The sequence below is a fragment of the Mesoplodon bidens genome, assembly GCF_964165515.1.
Source record: "Mesoplodon bidens genome assembly, chromosome: 16".
Classification (NCBI taxonomy): domain Eukaryota; kingdom Metazoa; phylum Chordata; class Mammalia; order Artiodactyla; family Ziphiidae; genus Mesoplodon; species Mesoplodon bidens.
The window spans coordinates 45572042-45590842 of record NC_138173.1 but is presented as its reverse complement, the minus strand read 5'-3'; the positions used below and the strand labels follow the sequence as shown (position 1 = coordinate 45590842).

Genomic DNA, 18801 nt, shown 5'->3' with positions numbered 1-18801 from the left:
TCTCCCCACCACCCTCTCTCCTTACCGCAGAGTCTTTTGAAAATGCAGATCTGACCATGTCACTTCCCTGTTTAAAATGCTTCAGACCCTTCCCAATGCTCTCAAGATGAAGTCTAGATTTCCTAACATGGTCTAGAACAGTGCTCTCGGAGAGAAATAGAATGTGAGCCACATAGGGAATTTGAAATTTTCTAGGAGCTACATCAGAAAATAAAAACAGAAAAAGCAATTAAATGTTTTTATTTAACCCATAATATTATCATTTCAGCATATAATCAATATAAAACTGTTAATGAGATACATCACATCTTTTTTTGTACTAATCTTTGAAATCCAGTATATATCCTATGCTTATAGCACCTCTCAATTGGGACTCACCACATTTCAGGTGTGACCAGTGGCTGCTGAAGTGTCCCAAGAAGACCTAGAAGACCCTGCACCATTCAGCTGCTCCTAGTCTCCCAACCCACCCCCACCTTATTCTCTACATCCTGTCCAAGCTCTGAGCTGTCACATATGCTGTTTTGTCTGCTGGAAATGTTTCCCTGCCCTTTTACCTTGACATTTCTGCTATCATAATAATCATTACCCTTTACTGAAATTGCTAAATGTCTGTAAAACTCCCCAAGGATAAGCAGCCTGTGGATATTGCTCACTGCTGTATCTTCTGGAGATGTCCAGCTGACTTTTCCCCCCCAACAGTGGAAGGAATAAAACTAAATAGGGCCAGATACATGAGGCTGTTTTAAGCTTCCCCTGCCCGTTGGCGTCCTAATCTTGACAGAGATTTAGAAACTCATGGTGCTGTACTCAATGGATGCCAACAATCCCAGTTTGAACTTGATTGACCAGCTTGGCAGTGGGATGCTAAAAGGGGGGGAGTACCCCAAAATATAAGAAAGTGACACCTTATCTTTCTTTGATTTCCTTGAAATAATTTTTAATTCTAAGTTTAGCCACTAGTCAGTGGAGGCACTGCTTGGGTTGGGAAAAATCTGAATGAGATTCAAGGAAGAAAATGAAAAGCTAAGAAATAACATGAAGTGTAGGGTAGGCTGGGGTAGAAGCAGTTTCCTATTTCTATAATTAGATTATCTGGACCTTGAATATCAGTTTCCAAAAGGCATCCTTTTAGTTTGAACAGATAAGTGTTGAGTGTTTTTTGTTTTGTTCTGTTTTAAGTATTTATGCATGCATGCATGCATGCATGCTGCACCAGGTCTTAGTTGCTGCATGTGGACTCCTAGGTGTGGCGTGCATGTGGGATCTAGTTCCCCAACCAGGGATCAAACCTGGGCCCCCTGCATTGGGAGAGTGGAGTCTTACCCACTGGACCACCAGGGAAGTCCCAGTATTGAGTGTTTACTGGGGAATTCCCTGGTGATTCAGTGGTTAGGACTCTGAGCTTCCACTGCAGGGGGCCCGGGTTCAATCCCTGGTCGGGCAACTAAGATCCCGCATGCTGGCAGCGCGGCCACACACACACAGAAAAAGTATTGAGTGTTTATTACCCAGGGACAAAGTAAAACAGTGTGGCCTTGGGAAAGGAAACTTCTGGGGTCATGGAGCCTGTGCACTGAACTGACTGTAATTATGAGCTAAACAGTTTGACTATTTCATGGTTCAGTTTCATTATCTATAAAATGGGGATTATAATGCTTATCTGACTTGCTTCCCAAGGTAGAATTAGATCTGAAAACTGAGAAAAACAAGCAAACAAATGCTAGGTGGACTACTCCAATACCAGTGATGGGGATTGCACTATCACACTCAGATCAGTCATTAAGACAGAAAAGGCCCCTAGAGGTGGGGCTAGCAATCTGATGTCAGTTAGAAATGGTCATAATGTGATTCCTGTTAGGGACGAAGGTCAAACTGCAAACGTTCACAAAATTGTTCACAGTTCTGGAGGCTAGAGGTCTGAGATCAACGTGTTGGTGGGGTTGATTTCTTCTGAGGTCCTGCTCCTTGGCTTGTAGATGGCCCCCTTCTCCTTGTGTCTTCACATGGTCTTCCCTCTGTGTCTGTCTGTGTCCTAATCTCCTCTCCTTTTAAGGACACCAGTCAGATTAGGGCCCACTCCAATGACCTCATTTAACCTTAATTCACTCTTTAAAGATTCTATTTTCAAGTACAGTCACATTCTGAGGAGGTACTGGGAATTAGGACTTCAATGTATGAATTTTGAAGTGACACAATAATACTGCCTATGTATTATATATATATATACAAATAGTATTGCCCATAATATTGGTCAACATATGTCAGTCTATATTGGTCCATCTTAATACACTTATAGCAGTATTTTCTAAACTAGTCTTAAGTTTCTATTTCTAGTATCTGGTAAATTTCCTATGAGAGGTAAATACTTTGAAGGCCTACCGCATATCACACGGTGCAGTGACATCATGCCCAGTGCAGTGTGTGATTCCTAGCCATTCAGGAGACATATTTTTCAATTGTGCACTCAGGTATTTCTTAGTCATGGAATACCCTTTATCCTAAAGAAAGTTTTCCTTCATTACATACCTGCAAGCATTATTTGTGACAAAGGACATAGATCAGATTCAGAATCCTCTCCCTGATCCCAACAATAATGTGAACAGAATAGGCATCATGATGGTCTTTTGTTATCCATGTTTAGATTTGTTCAATTTGATTTTTTCTAAGGGATTATATATTCTCATCTCCAATTTTTTTTTTTTTTTTTGCGGTACGCAGGCCTACTCACTGTTGTGGCCTCTCCCGTTGCAGAGCACAGGCTCCGGACACGCAGGTTCAGTGGCCATGGCTCACGGGCCCAGCCACTCCGCGGCACGTGGGATCTTCCCGGACCGGGGCATGAACCCGTGTCCCCTGCATCGGCAGGCGGACTCTCAACCACTGCGCCACCAGGGAAGCCCCAAGAAGCCATTCTTAAGATTTAATAAGTGTTTTACAGCTTTAAAGGGAATGTAAGTAAACAGAGTCACATGATAATTTTTTTTTTTTCATTATGCGGGCCTCTCACTGTTGTGGCCTCTCCAGTCGCAGAGCACAGGCTCTGGACGCGCAGGCTCAGCGGCCATGGCTCACGGGCCTAGCTGCTCCGTGGCACGTGGGATCTTCCCGTACCGGGGCATGAACCCGTGTCCCCTGCATGGGCAGGTGGACTCTCAACCACTGCGCCACCAGGGAAGCCCCCTCATCTCCAATTTAAATTTAGTTCAACCAGGAAAATTTAGTCAAGGCTGTAGTCAGCCTTGCTGGTTGTGGATATAACGTAGCCATGAGGCCTCCTTATGCTATTCGTCACATCCATTCTATTCATTGTCAGTGTGGTTCAAATCACAATGGTTTTCAAACAGAAAGGGAACCTGGTCCCCATCCCTGTAGTTCTTCCAATATTTCAGGCTCTCTGCTTTTCAGACACATGGTAGCATTGGATTTCTCCCTTGTGGCAGGGTGGGGTCCAGCCTGCTCAATGGCTTGGAATGGAAATGACGTGTCACTTCTGGTCCAGAGTATTTAACTGACAGTGTTCAGCCCTATAGAGCTCTCTTTCCTTCTACTGTGGGGACCAGCAATATTTCAGCTAGTCAACCTTAGCTCTGGAAAGAGTATGACAAGGAGCATGAGTAAGAACTAAACCTCTGTAGTTTTAAGACATTGTGATTTGGGGGATTGTTTGTTGCTGCGGCATAACCTTGACTTATAAAGGTATACTGGCTGATACTATCACTTTTGTTTCCTGAGACTGCTTTGCTCCAAGTGAATTTATTCACCTCCCTCCAGGGACCACTTCTATATATCGTGTTAAGGGGGATGACTTTAAAGGACCAAAAGACCTGAGACACTTCTTCCCCCATAACAGTGAGTGTCTTATATTTGCATAACTAAGAGCAGCCAAGTTCCAGGTCCTGGATCCTGAACAAGGAGGCATTGCTGCACGGTGCTTGGTGGTGTCTACGTTGTCTACCTGGACAGAGTAGCAAGCCCCTTAGCCCTCTCCCTTCACATAGCACCATCATCCTGGTTGCACTGATGGAAAACAAGCAAAGGTGATGAGCCACTGTGATGATGCTGTCTTAGATAACTCACTAGACCTTCTGGAAGTAATTCCTTAATTTTGAGATTCACAAGTGTTTAATAGGGGTACACTACTCCTTTCACCTGAAGCATCATGTGTGTAGGAAGGAAGACTGAGGCTAGAATCCTCTGGGAGATGCTGAAGGAATCAGGGAAAGGTGGGCAGGTATCTCCCAGCATTTTGTCCTTAACGGCTTTAAGGAGTAGGAAAGAAAGAGCATGGGGCTGGCCACAGCTGCCTTATGCCTGGTTTTGATGGTGAGGATATCACAAATGCTCAAAGGGTAAAATGTTGATCTCCTTCCCTAAATATTTTCAGAAGGCAGTGTGGTATGGTGGTTAAAAGCATGAGCTCTGGACTGTTGGTTTTCAGATCCTAGTTCCACCATTTACTGGCTATGTGGTTTAAAGCCAGTTAGGATTAAGTATGGGGATGAAATGAATTGGCATATATAAAGCACTAGGATTGCCTGGCACATCGTGAACATGACATTTAAGTGTTTATGAGAGTGATGATATCTGCATTTCAAATGCCCCAGCCACAAGGATCCTGTCTGGGTATAAGATTAACCTATTTGGGAATTCTGCCTTAAGGGACCAAAAAGGGGGTTCTAATGAAGGATGTCATAGGCAGTTTTTGGAGTGACATCTGTGCTGTTTGATCATAAAGACTTCAAGGTTTGACAAGACAGCTGAGTCCCTGACTATCACATACGATGAGCTAAACCTGGCCGACTTCTTCTCCCTAGGCCTGTGGGTTGGATAAAGAGGTCTTTGACTGTTTTTTCTGAACATAAATGTTTTGGATTGTTTGGGTTTGTTTTCAGGCTTTCTTTGGCAGCTGTGAAGTAAATCCTTTTCAATGGGTGTCAGTGTGGCCATGCTCAAACCACCCTGCGTTTCTTGGCCAGTGTTGTAGGCACTCTGGGTGGCCTCTGCAGCAACCAGCAGTCGCTGCAGGAGAGACATGGTGTAAGAACTTGGCCCTGGCCCTGGATCCTCTCTTCTGGTTTGGCTGGTTTAACACTGAATCTGCCCAGTGGCCATGTGTGGGATGGGTTTAACAGGCAGGAACTGCTTCAGGTCAGACTAGTCCTAGGAGGCTCAGCCCAGCACCCCCCAGCTAAACTACCAGAGGGATCCCAGGCCAACTAGAAGAGCAGGGTGAGCCTTAAGGTATCAATTCCTCTTGCCTCTGCTTGGAAAAGTTACAAAGAAGCTATTCTGATTCTAGGTTCAAATCATGGCTTCCCCCCCTTACCAGATCTTGGGCATACTGTTTAACTTCTCTGAGCCACAATTTTCTCACGTGTAAAATGAGCATGATACTAATACTTACCTCAAACCACCTTGTTTTAAGGATGTTTGACACAGGAGGTGCTGGAGAAAAGTTAGTTAGCATTATTATCTTAACTCCCACCTCCCCCACATTGCAATAGCCTCCTGTCAATGCCTGTTTCTGCTCGCATTACTTCTCTTGTCTAGAAATATCTCTTTCCTCTCCATTGAACATAGACCATCTTGTTCACTTTTAAAGGTCATTTCAGGGCAGGAAAGGGGAAGGGCCCATCCCAGAACTACTTGGGATTAGTCTGTATTTGTTTGCCAGGGCTGCTGTAACAAAGTACCATGGACTGGGTGGCTGAAACAACAGAAATGTATTGTCTCACAGTTCTGGAGACCAGATGTCTGAGGTCAAGGTGTTGGCAGGATTGGTTGCTAACGAAGGCTGTGAAGGAGAATCAGTTCCAGGCCTCTCCCCTCGCTTCTGCTAGTTTGCTGGCCATCTTTGGTGTTCCTTGGGTTATAGAAGCATCTCCCCATTTCTGCCTTCATCATCACATGGCATTCTCCCTGTGTGTGTGTCTCTGTGTCCAAATTTCCCCCTTTTATAAATACATCAGTCATACTGGAATAGGGCTTACCGGAATGACCTATCTTAACTATTACCTTTCCAACAACCCTATTTCCAAGTCAGGTCACATTCACAGTCCTAGGGGTTAGGACATGTGAACTGGGTTTGTGTGGGAGAGGGTTACAATTCAACCCAGAACAGGGTCTGATTACTAAACCTGGGTTTCCTCCCCAGGATTCCCAGGGCCAGCTTCTGGGCGCTGGGGACCCCACCTTCTTTCCTCTCCTGCACATCCCGTACCCCTCTATCCCTGCTCGTTTTGGTCTGACCACTGCCTGGGACTCCTGGTCTTTGCTGTCTCCTGAGACAGACTCAAAGGACAGGCTTTCCATGCAATTGACTAGTGAGCAGCAGACGGATGCCCACATAAGGAAAGACCTGAGCCCATGGAGAAGTCAGGGATCCAAGGAAGGCTGCTGGATCCCTGCATTCCTGACATCCAGGCTCTCTTCCCCGGGGAGGAAGTAACATATAGGGAGGGTGTGTCGGCCACCCTGAAAACCATACTTTCTTTAACCTTAAGATTCTTTTGGAAGAGTGAGTCCAGGGTCTCAAACCCAAATGTCTACACGAAGAGTTGGGTAGATCCTATAAAGGAAACAAGTCTCATGTATAGGAAATGAGCAGAGATGGCCAAGGTGCTAATGTTGCTGTGTGGGAAGACAATTTTGTGGAATAGTTTTGGGGTTTTTTTCACATTTTTTAATCGAAATGTTTCTTGAGATAATTATAGATTCACATACAATTATAGGAAATAATACAAAGAGATTCCTCATGTACTTTGCCCAGTATTCTAATTTTTCAAAGAAGCCGGAAATCTAGATCTTTTATACATTTTTTTATTGTGGTGGTTGCCAGTTTAGAACTTCTAAGCCCATTAAGTGATGATGTGCTATTTTGTCTTGGGATGGTCGAGGTTGTGGGATTGCTGGGAAAGACAGGCCCCAAACTGGAGTTTTGATACTTGAGGCCAATGGGCCAAAGTTTCTAGGGTGTGTGTGGGGTGTCCCCTTGGAGGAACTGGGACCCTCCAGGAGCAACTGCCGAGTTTGCTGACCAGCACTCAGCATAGGCATCACATAGACGGCTCACCTGTTTTCATCTGAACTAAGTAAGCGCCAAGGTTTCTTGCACAGAATGAGTGAAGGGAGCCTCCAAAAGCATTGACTTCAGGCTTTTCCCCACCTCGGTAAGAAGCTTGATAGATTGGATTTGACTGATAAAACGTGACCTCCTGGGACTTCCCTGGTGGTCCAGTGGTTAAGACTTCGCCTTCCAGTACAGGGGGAGTGAGTTTGACCCCTGGTCAGGGAGCTAAGATCCCACATGCCTCGTGGCCAAAAAACCAAAACATAAAACAGAAGCAATATTGCAACAAATTCAATAAAGACTTAAAAAATGGTCCACATCAAAAAAATCTTAAAAAAAAAAAAAGACCCCCTGGCATGCTTAGTATCCTAGACTGGTTTGTGGCAGTTACCAGTGAGATCTGTTACTGGTTTTCCTGCCCTATGCTCCTGACTCCAGCCCCGTGTCCGCTCCCAAGGTAGTCCCTGGGGGCCGTTTGAACCCCTGTGCTCCCTGTTTATTTCCAGAAACCGGGCTCATCAAAGTCCCCTTCTGCTTTTGATCTGCCTGGAGAAAAGGTCCTGAAGACCTGCTCCCCTGAGGATGGCCTGCCTCAGGAGCGGAAGTTGAGGTGTGGACACTGCTGGCACACGCTGTCTGAAGGCCCAGCCAGGCGGCGGGAGAGGGTTCCTCCCAGAGGGTGTCAGAGGATGGAGGGGAGCCAGCGGAGCAACCAAGGCAGAGCAGAGGTAGGAATGAGGCCCGTAAGGCCTGCAGAGAGGGCGGCAGAAGCTCGGGGGAGGTTGGTGGGGCCAGAGTCTGAGCCTCGCCCGGAGGAAGGAGTTGGAATTTGAGGAAGTCTGGGTTTCTGTAGGGTAGATCTTTGTCCCCATTTGGCCCATTCTGACCCCTCCTCTAGTTGGACCATGGGCAGCTTAGATGCCACCCGTTCAATTTTTTATTTTATTTTATTTTTTAAGATGTTGGGGGTAGGAGTTTATTACTTTATTTATTTATTTTTGCTGTGTTGGGTCTTCGTTTCTGTGCGAGGGCTTTCTCTAGTTGCAGCAAGCGGGGGCCACTCTTCATCGCGGTGCACGGGCCTCTCACTATCGCGGCCTCTCTTGTTATGGAGCACAGGCTCTGGACGTGCAGGCTCAGTAGTTGTGGCTCACGGGCCTAGTTGCTCCGCGGCATGTGGGATCCTCCCAGACCAGGGCTCGAACCCGTGTCCCCTGCATTAGCAGGCAGATCTCAACCACTGCGCCACCAGGGAAGCCCCGCCACCCGTTCTTAAGATGCTTACCTGGAGCCCCATTCTTTCCACTACGTTTTCTCAGGCTTCTCTGCCCTCCCGGCCAGTCTCTCTATTTCCTGATGGTCCACTGTCCTAAGTTTCTCAGGCCCTAGCTAAATCCTGTCCTGACCTGTTGTCACGTTGACCCATAACCCATTGTCATCTTCTCTGGGAACTCTCACCTCTCTGGGCAGGGACAGTATCTGATGCTATTTTTGTCTCACTCCCTGGGCAGATCTTTGGGCTGGGCCAATAGGAATGGACTCAACCCAGTGAACTACCCAGGACTCTCCCTCGACTTCCCTGCATGAATGGAGGGATTTATTGCTGGTACAAATGTCCCTCCAAGACTTCTCTGGACCACAGGCTTCCAAGAACATTCTCAGGGCCAGAAAAGAGAAGGAAGTAAAGGAAGTAAAATAGATAGCGGGCTTGGGGTGGGGGGAGCCCCACACCTGGATTCCAGGGAAACGTCACTGGGCTGAAACCTACTCCACATTAGCTGGTAGGCAGTGCCCCTGGCTGGCACCCCTGCCCACAGGTGGGTGCCTACGTTCATGGAGCACAAACTGAGGATGACGTGGCCTTATCTGTGTGGTTGAAGTACCCTTTTTCCGATAGCAGAGGGGGCACTTCAATCCGTACCTGTGAGCTCTGTCTTCACTGGCGAATTCTACGGCAGCAGAACGCTGCATCCAGCCCGCTGTCTAGGGAGCCCATTGGAAACCAGACATCCATATAATGTCCTGGCCTTTAGGGGCGGACAGGGGCGGGGACACCTGTGTGTGTAAGAGAGACAGGCTGAAACATGTTACGTGATGAGCATTAATATTGAATTTTGCTTTCCTTTGGCTACACACAAGTGTTTATTGTGGTCTTACTCTGTGCAGGCACCGTTCCCAGGGATAATATTCTAAAACGCAGATCTTAAAACCCACTACTGAGAGTCACCCCACTGTCCACAGGGCGGGGTCCAAACATCTCATGGCATCCAGGGCATTTCACAATCTGACCTTAGCCTCCTGTTCCAGAATCATCCACCACCACAGCTCCCACGATCTACAGAGGCCAGGGGCAGAGTGTCCACAGAATGCATTCCTGCCTCCAAGGAGCTCAGTGCTGGGATGGGCAGGGGCCTTGTCACACCACCACAGATCAAGTCTACCTGGCCAGGCTCCCTAGAGAGGGCCACTTATGCTGTGCATGGTGACAAGAGCTGAGGCAGCTGGAGCCCTGGGCAGTGGAGCCCAGCCTGCCTCTCGGATACTCCAGCTCCGGGCCCGTCCTCCCTGGCTTCGTGCTTCCTCTCCTGTCCTCCGGACTAGCCGGCTGCCACTTTCCCTACCCAGCCCCACAGCGGGCAAGGGGTTTCCTCTTGGAGTGCAGGATGCCTCTCAGCCACATGTTGTGTGCTTCCACGCAGGAGTGGCAGAAATGGGGAGCTCGCCCTGGGTTTACGTATCCTTCCTGCTTCAGGCCTCTACTGGTGCAACCAGGAGAGACAGCGCTGATGGGGGTACCCGCAAGGTGCTGGCAGAGTGCAGGCTGGGCCCCTGGCCCCCAGTTTTGTTTTGTTTTGTTTATCTGGAGGGAGAGGGTCTGATTCTCAGCTTTCCAGTTCTGACAACGGGACTTATCAGCATGTTCAGTGAGAGACTAGAATGATAAATTCCGCAGGACTGCTGTGCAAACTAGCGTGTCAATTTATTGCTTTATGCGTGGTGGTGATGGTGGCGACGGACGGGGGGTATTGAAGATCGTTCTCGCCAGCCGCTGTAACAGTTAAATCCAGAAAACAGACGTTTACCACAGTTAACGTGGCCTCTGCCCCACAGGTGTTCCTGCCCCTTCCGAGCAGTGATTCAGGATCTAGGCTCATTCCATCTTGAGGCTCCTTTGGCCTCAGCAAGATGACCCGAGCAATTGTCTTCACACCAGCCAGCCTGACGGGGAAAGAGCAGGAAAGTTGTACGTGGGAGGAGCTTATCCTAGAGCTGCTGTAACAAATTACCACAACCTGGGCGGCTTAAAAGAACAAAAATGTATTGTCTCACAGTTCTGGAGACCTGAAATCCAAAAACAGGGTGTCAGCAGAGTTGATTCCTTCCGGAAGCTCTGCAGAAAAATCTTTTCCATGCCCCTCTCCTAGTTTCGGGGGACGTCTACCAATCCTTAACATTCCTTGACTTACAGAGGCATCACTTCAATCTCTGCCTGTGTTCACATGCCCTTCTCCCCTGTGTGTCTGTCTGTCTTCTCCTGTGCTGTCTTACAAGGATACTTGTCATTAGATTTAGGACTCAGTCTAATCCAGGAGGATCTCGTCTCAAGATCCTTGCCTTAATTACATCTGTAAAGATGTTTCTTCCAAATAAGGTCGCTGTGATTTAAGAACTATATATTTGGTCTCTGCCCCCAGTTCCTGACACAGAGCTCCTAAATCTCTAGGAATTTCCCGGGTGACAGGAGCATCGTTTGTTCTAATGAGGTGACTCTTTTTGGGCAACTGGATGATTCCGAATGAGGGCTGGTCACCAGAAAATCCAAGTCATGATTAGAAGCTTGGAGTTTTCAGTCCCATCCCCATTCCTCTGGGCAGGGAAGAGGGACTGGAAATGAGGTGATAATGGATCATGCCTACATGATGAAGTCTCCATAAAAATCCCTAAAATACAGGGTTTGGAGAGCTTCCGGGTTGGTGAACACATCCATGTGCTGGGAGAGTGTTGCACTCCAACTCCATGGGGGCAAAAGCTCCTGCACTTGGGACCGTCCAGACCTCAACCTATGTACCACTTCATCTGGCTGTTCACCTGTATCCTTTATTATATCCTTTACAGTAAACCAGTAAATACATAAGTAAGTTCTGTGAGCAGTTCTAACAAATTCTCAAACCGGAGGAGGGGGGCTTCCCTGGTGGCGCAGTGGTTGAGAGTCCGCCTGCCGATGCAGGGGACACGGGTTCGTGCCCCGGTCCGGGAAGATCCCACATGCCGCGGAGCGGCTGGGCCCGTGAGCCATGGCCGCTGAGCCTGCGCGTCCGGAGCCTGTGCTCCACAACGGGAGAGGCCACAACAGTGAGAGGCCCGCGTAACACACACACACACACACACACAAAAAAAAAAACCGGAGGAGGGGGTCATGGAAACTCCCAATTTATAGCTGATTGGTCAGAAGTACAGGTGACAACTGGGACTTGCAATTGGTATCTGAAGTGGGGGACAGTCTTGTGGGACTGAGCCCTTAAGCTGTGGCATCTGTGCTCATTCCAGGCAGTTAGTATTAGAATTGAGTTAACTTAGAGGACACCCAGTTGGTGTCCACTGAGAACTGGAGAATTTGTTGGTTTGGGAACCACCATCCCACACACATTTGGTATCGAAAGTATTCTGTGGGCATAGAAAAAGTTTTCTTTTAATTACATTCTGAGGTTCTGGGTGGACATGAACTCTGGGGGACACTGCATTCCACTACAGGGACATACCTGGGTATGGTGCCCTTCTCATGCCCACTTTCCAGAAAGTAGTCACATGGCCTAATTACGCTGGAAAATGTCATCTGGTTGTGCCCAGGACGACTAGAAAACTGGTTTGGGGACGAGCTACCAGTTTCTGCCACATGGGGGAGGGTCCTTGTCCAGGACCAGGAAGCTCAGGCTTCCAGGGGGAGGAATGACTCTCCCTTTGGCAGAACCAGATATATACTTACTAATCCTCCCAGGTCCCACCGCACCTGCCATGGCCTTGCAAGCCCAGCTTCTGCTCCCAGAACTTGCCAGGCTCTGGGAAGAATCTGGGCTACAGAGATGGTCCCTGGGGGCTCTTAAGAAGTGCTGCCCCCTGAGGTTCCAGGAGGGAGGAAGGGTGAATGGTGTAGTGGGGTGGAGCAGAGAGAGGTGAGTGCCCTGGGAGACTTTGAGAGAGAAATACCCCTCACCCCCGCCCCTACCCTCTCTCCCTGCAACTGACCCACTGATGCCTTAGGATTTCAGTGCCTTTGGGGAGAAGATGCCTCTGCTTCGTTATCGTGTCTCCAAAACTATGCAAAACCAACTCTTAATCCTCTTGCTCCTTTGCCAGGATTTTTTAAAGAAATGTTGTTCTTGGCTCACTTGGTTTTCAGTTCCCTAAACAGCACATTTGAGCTGTCCAAGCTTTTTTTTTTTTTTTTTTTCCGGCACGCAGGCCTCTCACTGTTGTGGCCTCTCCCGTTGCGGAGCACAGGCTCCGGACGCGCAGGCTCAGCGGCCATGGACCACGGGCCCAGCCGCTCCGCGGCATGTGGGATCCTCCCGGACCGGGGCATGAACCAGCGTCCCCTGCATCGGCAGGCGGACTCTCGACCACTGCGCCACCAGGGAAGCCCTGTCCAAGCTTTTTTAAAGTGTTCTTAAGCTGAGACTAAACCCTACTTTTCTGGAAAAGCTACCTTGACTTCAGAGGAGATATTCTTTTCTCCCCATTCCTTTTTTTCTACCACCCTCTTAACAATCCTTGTTCTCAAAGACGTTTGTGTTTTATTTTTTGCTTTCTGTCAAGACAAACTTCCCCCTGCACAACCCTGCCCCCTGCCAAAAAAAACTTTCCTAGAACATAGGTGTTTCAAACCCATGCCAATGTTTTGTAGTTAATATACATGGGTTAAACTACATAGAAATCCCCCCAAGAGCCAGAGGTAAGCAACAACTTTACTTATTTGATTGGATGCCCTTCAAGTTTAGGAACATCCCATTTTTATTACCCAGCAGATAAGACAGAGCCCTGAATGGCTGTGGCTGTGATTAGATAACTTCTGATGTCTTCATTTCCCTTGCTGATCTGCTGCTTCTAGGTTTAATTCATTTTATTGCCTGTCCATTTTTAAAGAAAGACTGACAGAGTCACTCTAACAGATCAGGGGTCTGAGCTCAGAGTAGGTCAAAGGTGCTCACATGTAGGGAGATGGATAAAAATAGAAGGGTTGGCAAGTACAGCCAGGACACCTGTGTTCATCACACATACTAATAAAGGCCAGAATCTCCTCATTTATCTCTGGTGGGAAGTTCTGATGGTTTCACAGGATCAAACTCAAACCGCATCCAAACCAAGTGATTTCCTCTGAGCATTCCATAAAAGGAAGCATCTGTCCATGGTAGGAGTGGCTGTTGAATCCTGGGCAGTTTTCAATGGTCTGATGAGAGGAGCTTGCCTAGAATGGAACCAAATGTCTGCTCACTCACGTGTTACTGTGTGAAAACACTCAGACATCAAACCTATACCGTTCCTGTGCATGCTCAGTCTCATGTTTATTCTTCCAGACACAATCCCAGCATTATTTATTGGAAGCAGGAGCTGATGGGGTCCAGTGAGCTTCCCAGCAGGAGACAAGCGCTTTCCTAGAGCTTCTAAATATTTCTTTAAAATAGTTGCTCTGAGGTTTGTGAGTTGTTTTTTCATTGTACTTAAAAGACTTCCTGTTTCTCTCCAGGTCTCTCGTAGCAACATGGTATTTTGCTTGAACCCTTGGTTTGTCTTAAGGAGATCCTGCTTTTACAGGTTTGGATTAAAAAGTGTCTTGTATGATAGGGTTTCTTGATATGCATGTGGACTTCTGACTTTAAAATACCACATTCCAGTTAGTAGAAAGCAGAGATATTATGTTTCCAGAGAAGTTTTATGTAGTATTCCAGGAAATAGAGGCTTTTTTAAAAATTTATTTTTGGCTGTGTTGGGTCTTCGTTTCTGTGAAAGGGCTTTCTCCAGTTGCGGCGAGCGGGGGCCACTCTTCATCGCAGTGCGCAGGCCTCTCACTGTCGTGGCCTCTCTTGTTGCGGAGCACAGGCTCTGGACGCTCAGGCTCAGTAGTTGTGGCTCACGGACCCAGTTGCTCCGTGGCATGTGGGATCCTCCCAGACCAGAGCTTGAACCCGTGTCCCCTGCATTAGCAGGCAGATTCTCAACCACTGTGCCACCAGGGAAGCCCTAGAAATAGAGGCTTTGATTCTTCCCATCATCAGATGATTGGAGTCCACCATAATGAGTGAAAACCTTTAGATTACACTGACTATAAGGAATCATCACAGAGAAAAAAATAGGTTAATGGTGGAATATTTATTCTCATCTGCATCTGAATCTTTTGGAATCAATCTCAATGTATGGTTTGCACCATGCGTTTCTCTATCTTCTCTTCACAAGTTCCCTGAAAGAGAACACTCTGGGCCTCCATGGTCACCTTTATTCACATAAAGAAAGGATTTTTCCATTTGGAAGTAAACATGTTGGAGGTGAGTAGTTAATATTGTGTATATTCGTTTCCCGTGCAGGGGGCACAGGTTCAATCCCTAGTCTGGGAATTAATATGCCATGGGAAAGAGAGAAAGAAAGAAAGAAAAAAAGAAAAGAAAGGAAGAAAGGAAGAAAGAAAGGAAGGAAGGAAGGAAGGAAGGGAGGGAGGGGGAAAGGAAGAAAGAAACATAAGTAGAGTGAGATGCCTCACAATGAGGGGCATCATAAACAGTAGTGACAGGAGTCACAGGTACTTGTTATTAATAATAAAGTATCAACACCTGTCAATGATTTGCAATACTTGCAGCGATATTAATAAATCAGAGCAGAATCAAGGTTATCTTCATAATAACATCCTTGCATTCTCTAGAATTCTCTGGAGTTTTAAACTGCTTTCCTCAGTAGGAGAGAAAGAGGGGGCTTTACTTCTAGCCTTCCCAGCACTATTTTTACCTTTTAAACACTATGTACACATATGTGAGGTGACATGATCTCTTAAGTGTGCCTCATCAGGACAAAAAGGCAGAGAATGGTGGGTTTGTGTTGGAGCTTAGTAAATCCAGGAGGCCTTGAGATGTTTGATTTCTCCAAACACTGTCTCTCGGGTACCTCTTGAGTGTTCTCCTTGGAGTTTTCCAGGGATTGTCTACATGTATCCAGACCTCTATCTGGCTGGGGCCCCATGGGTGGGTCCTGGAGTGCTTTCCACCTTCTTCTTGTTCACAAAATGCATGTAGGCTCCCGCCACCACTAGCTTTTCACACAGTTCATGACAAAAAGGCCCTTCACCTGTTGTCTTCCTCTCTTTTTTCCAGTGGATTGGCTTTCACTTTCAGGATAAAAATCTGTCTCAGAAGATACTGTGTCTCACTTGTTATAAAGAGCTGTTTATTCAAGACATTTCTTCTCTCCTAAATTACTGTCGTTGTCTCCTGGTTAGTCTCCCTGCCTCCAGGCCAAATCCCCTCATTCTTTATAGGAATAAAACATACCCATGAGATGTCTGGATATGCTGGTCACAGACTTACTCATTCTCTTGGGTGTATAATGATACAATGGAGAAGTAAAGTCTTTGAAACCATGTAGACTTGGGTTTAAACCCAGCTCCATCCCCTATGACCTTGTGATTTTCATCACCTTTGGGTATCAGGCTCTTCATTAATGAAAAGGAATAACAATCTCTACCTTGCAGAGTTTTCATGAAAATGAAATAACACAGTGCCTATAAAGCAGTCAGCACAGGTGTCTGACACATAGTAGGGTTTTAACAGAGGTTACCCCTCCCTTCTTCCCTTTGTTGTCCAAAGTAAGAGCATCTAAGGGTTGGGGAAATACTGTACAATTTTTCTTCACATGACCTTTCCTTTTGAAACACTTAGTACTAGCATTTTATCAGTTTGCACTACCTTGTTGAAAACATCTGGAGATTCTGAAAATAGAATGTGAATCCTGCTTAAATTTATTTTTAACATAGTCCTGTGGAAGGGTAAGGATGAAAAGGGGGAAAACTCAGTGATGAGAAAAAAAAAAACTTTATGAAAGAAAAAAAGAGAGGTTGTAAGTGAATTACTGTTAGCCTATTGTTTTTTCTCTTCTAGTTACTTTGGTTTGATTGCAGGTTTACAATATAGGACATGGTGGCATTTTTTTTCCATCAACGTTGCTCTTAGCATCGGGTCCCTCAGAAGCAGACACAGAGCATGTAGCCCCTTTCCACTGTCCTTCCAGAGCTAACATCCCACCTTAAGTCCAATGGGATATTCCAGTTATTTGTTATAATAGAATTTTGCCAAAAATTATACAAAATAATGTTTCATATTCAAAAGATCTTAAGAGAAAATAGAGCTCTTCTGTCATCAGTCAGCCAGTGAATGGATTCTGCTGGGCCGGATGCACCATGAACACTCCTTTCTTTCTCTACAACTCCTTTCATTTTAATCCCTCTCTCCCTACTCTCCACCCCCAGGCTTAAGCATTTCTTTGGAGAGGTGTTTGCTGGGCTAACTTTCATTGAAATGGTGATGATGTTAGAAATCAGAAGAAATGCGTCTTCCCGGTTTAGCCCCACCCCCCAGGCTTAATCATTTTGTCATTGTTGTTGTTAAGAAGTGTTGGGTGAACTATGGAAAACAATATGGAGGTTCCTCAAAAAACCAAAAATAGAGTTGCCACACGATCCAGCAATCCCACTCTTAGGCATTTACCCAGACAAAACTATAATTTGAAGATACATGCACCTCTATGTTCACAGCAGCATGATTCACAATAGCCAAGACATGGAAACAACCTAAATGTCCATTGACGGAGGAATGGATAAAGAAGATGGGGTACATATGTACAATGGAATACTACTCAGCCATAAAAAAGAATGAAATAATGTCATTTGCAGCAGCATAGATGGACCTAGAGATTTTCATACTAAGTGAAGTAAGTCAGAAAGAGAAAGACAAATACCATATGATAGCACGTATATGTGGAATCTAAAATACAATGCAAATCAATGTATCTATGAAAAAAAACAGACTCATAGACATAGAGAAGAGATCTGTGGTTGCCAAGGTAGGGGGGAGGGGAGGAAAGGAATGGGAGTTTGGGATTATCAGAGGCAAACTATTGTGTGCAGAATGGATAAACAACAAGATCCTGGGCTTCCCTGGTGGCGCAGTGGTTGAGAGTCTGCCTGCCGATGCAGAGGACACAGGTTCGTGCCCCGGTCTGGGAGGATCCCACATACCGCGGAGCGGCTGGGCCCGTGGGCCATGGCTGCTGGGCCTGTGCGTCCGGAGCCTGTGCTCCGCAACGGGAGAGGCCACAACAGTGAGAGGCCCGCATACCGCAAAAAAAAAAAAAAACAAGATCCTACTTATGGCACAGGGAACTATATTCAATATTCTGTGACAAATCATAATGGAAAAGAATATGAAAAAGAATATATATATATGTTAAAAAAAAGAAGTGTTGGGTGAGTCAACTTTTATTTAGATGATGATGATGTTGGGGGTCAGAAAAAATTTAGGAAGTTCAAAGATGATGACAACTTGGTGACCTCTGTCTGCAGAGGTTTCTCTTCTCCACTTGCCACTGACAATGCCATAGCATTCAGGCATCTTCTCTGGCGTGGGCAGGAGTTTTTACATGAATGGAGCCTTACACAGAGCTTCTTCTGGCAGAAATTTTGTTATAACCAATTCAACACATCTCTTTGCAACTTGCCACTCATGAAAGTAACAGTGGCTTTGCGGCTTCATCTCAGCCAAGGACCGAAGAGCCGCTGGTGGCCTTGGATCTCGCAGCTGCTCGGGGTTTTTAGAACTTCAACTATAAAAATGGGCAGGATTTTCCTTGATCATATCGGTGGTACCCATCTGTTTTCCTGTGCAAGCTGCGATACAATCCCAACCAGCCACTCAGAACTCATCTCCACTCGATTCACAGGCGCCACTGGCAGAGCATTTCTTTTTTAACTACCTTTTAACAAGGTAGTTAACCTGCAGTACAGTGAAGTTCAAGACCGGGTCATGCTCACTTGCTGCCACATGGTTCGAGATGTGAGCTGCAAAAACTGCAATAGCAAACTGGGATGGATTTATGAGTTTGCCACTGAAGACACCCAACGTTATAAGGAAGGCCGTGTGATCCTAGAAAGTGCTCTAGTTCGAGAAAGTGAGGGCTTTGGGGAGCATGTACCACCTGATAACTCTTGAAGAAAAAGAGATAAATCCATCTTTTTCCCAGGTCTTCTTCACTGAAAACAAAAGTCCACTTACATACATTGTCACCTTAGCATCAGTGTAAGATTCATGAACTGTGGAACAAGAGGTTGTGAGAATCTATAATGGAATCTTTCTTCCTTTCTTTCTTTCTTTCTTTCTTCCCTTCTTTCTTTCTTTCCTTCTTTCTTTCTTTTCCTTCCTTCCTCCCTTCCTTTCTTTCTTCCTTTCTTTTTTTAATTTTCTATTTCCCATCCAACAGCAGTGTGTAGAGAGAATATTATGCAGATGCCGTTAAATTTTTTTTTCTCTATGTTTACATCTTGAGGCAGAACAATCTATCTGCAGCTACATGGTGGGCTACGTGAGGAAAAAAACCTGGGCTATTAGAGTGAAAAAGTGTTTTATGTAAATTCTGAAAGGAAAATGTGTCGAGAGCATGGTTCTTAAATTAATTCGGGCTTCATTTAAAAACTTTTT

The 18801-nt window shown here is 46.1% G+C and overlaps 1 pseudogene across 1 annotated transcript; it reads left to right on the top strand.

Moving 5' to 3' along the window:
• The first annotated feature begins 17857 nt into the window (after window positions 1–17857).
• Window positions 17858–18315, top strand: LOC308630248 (protein yippee-like 5; annotated as a pseudogene). Its single transcript has one exon. The product of its transcript is annotated as a protein yippee-like 5 (transcript).
• Window positions 18316–18801: the final 486 nt, after the last annotated feature.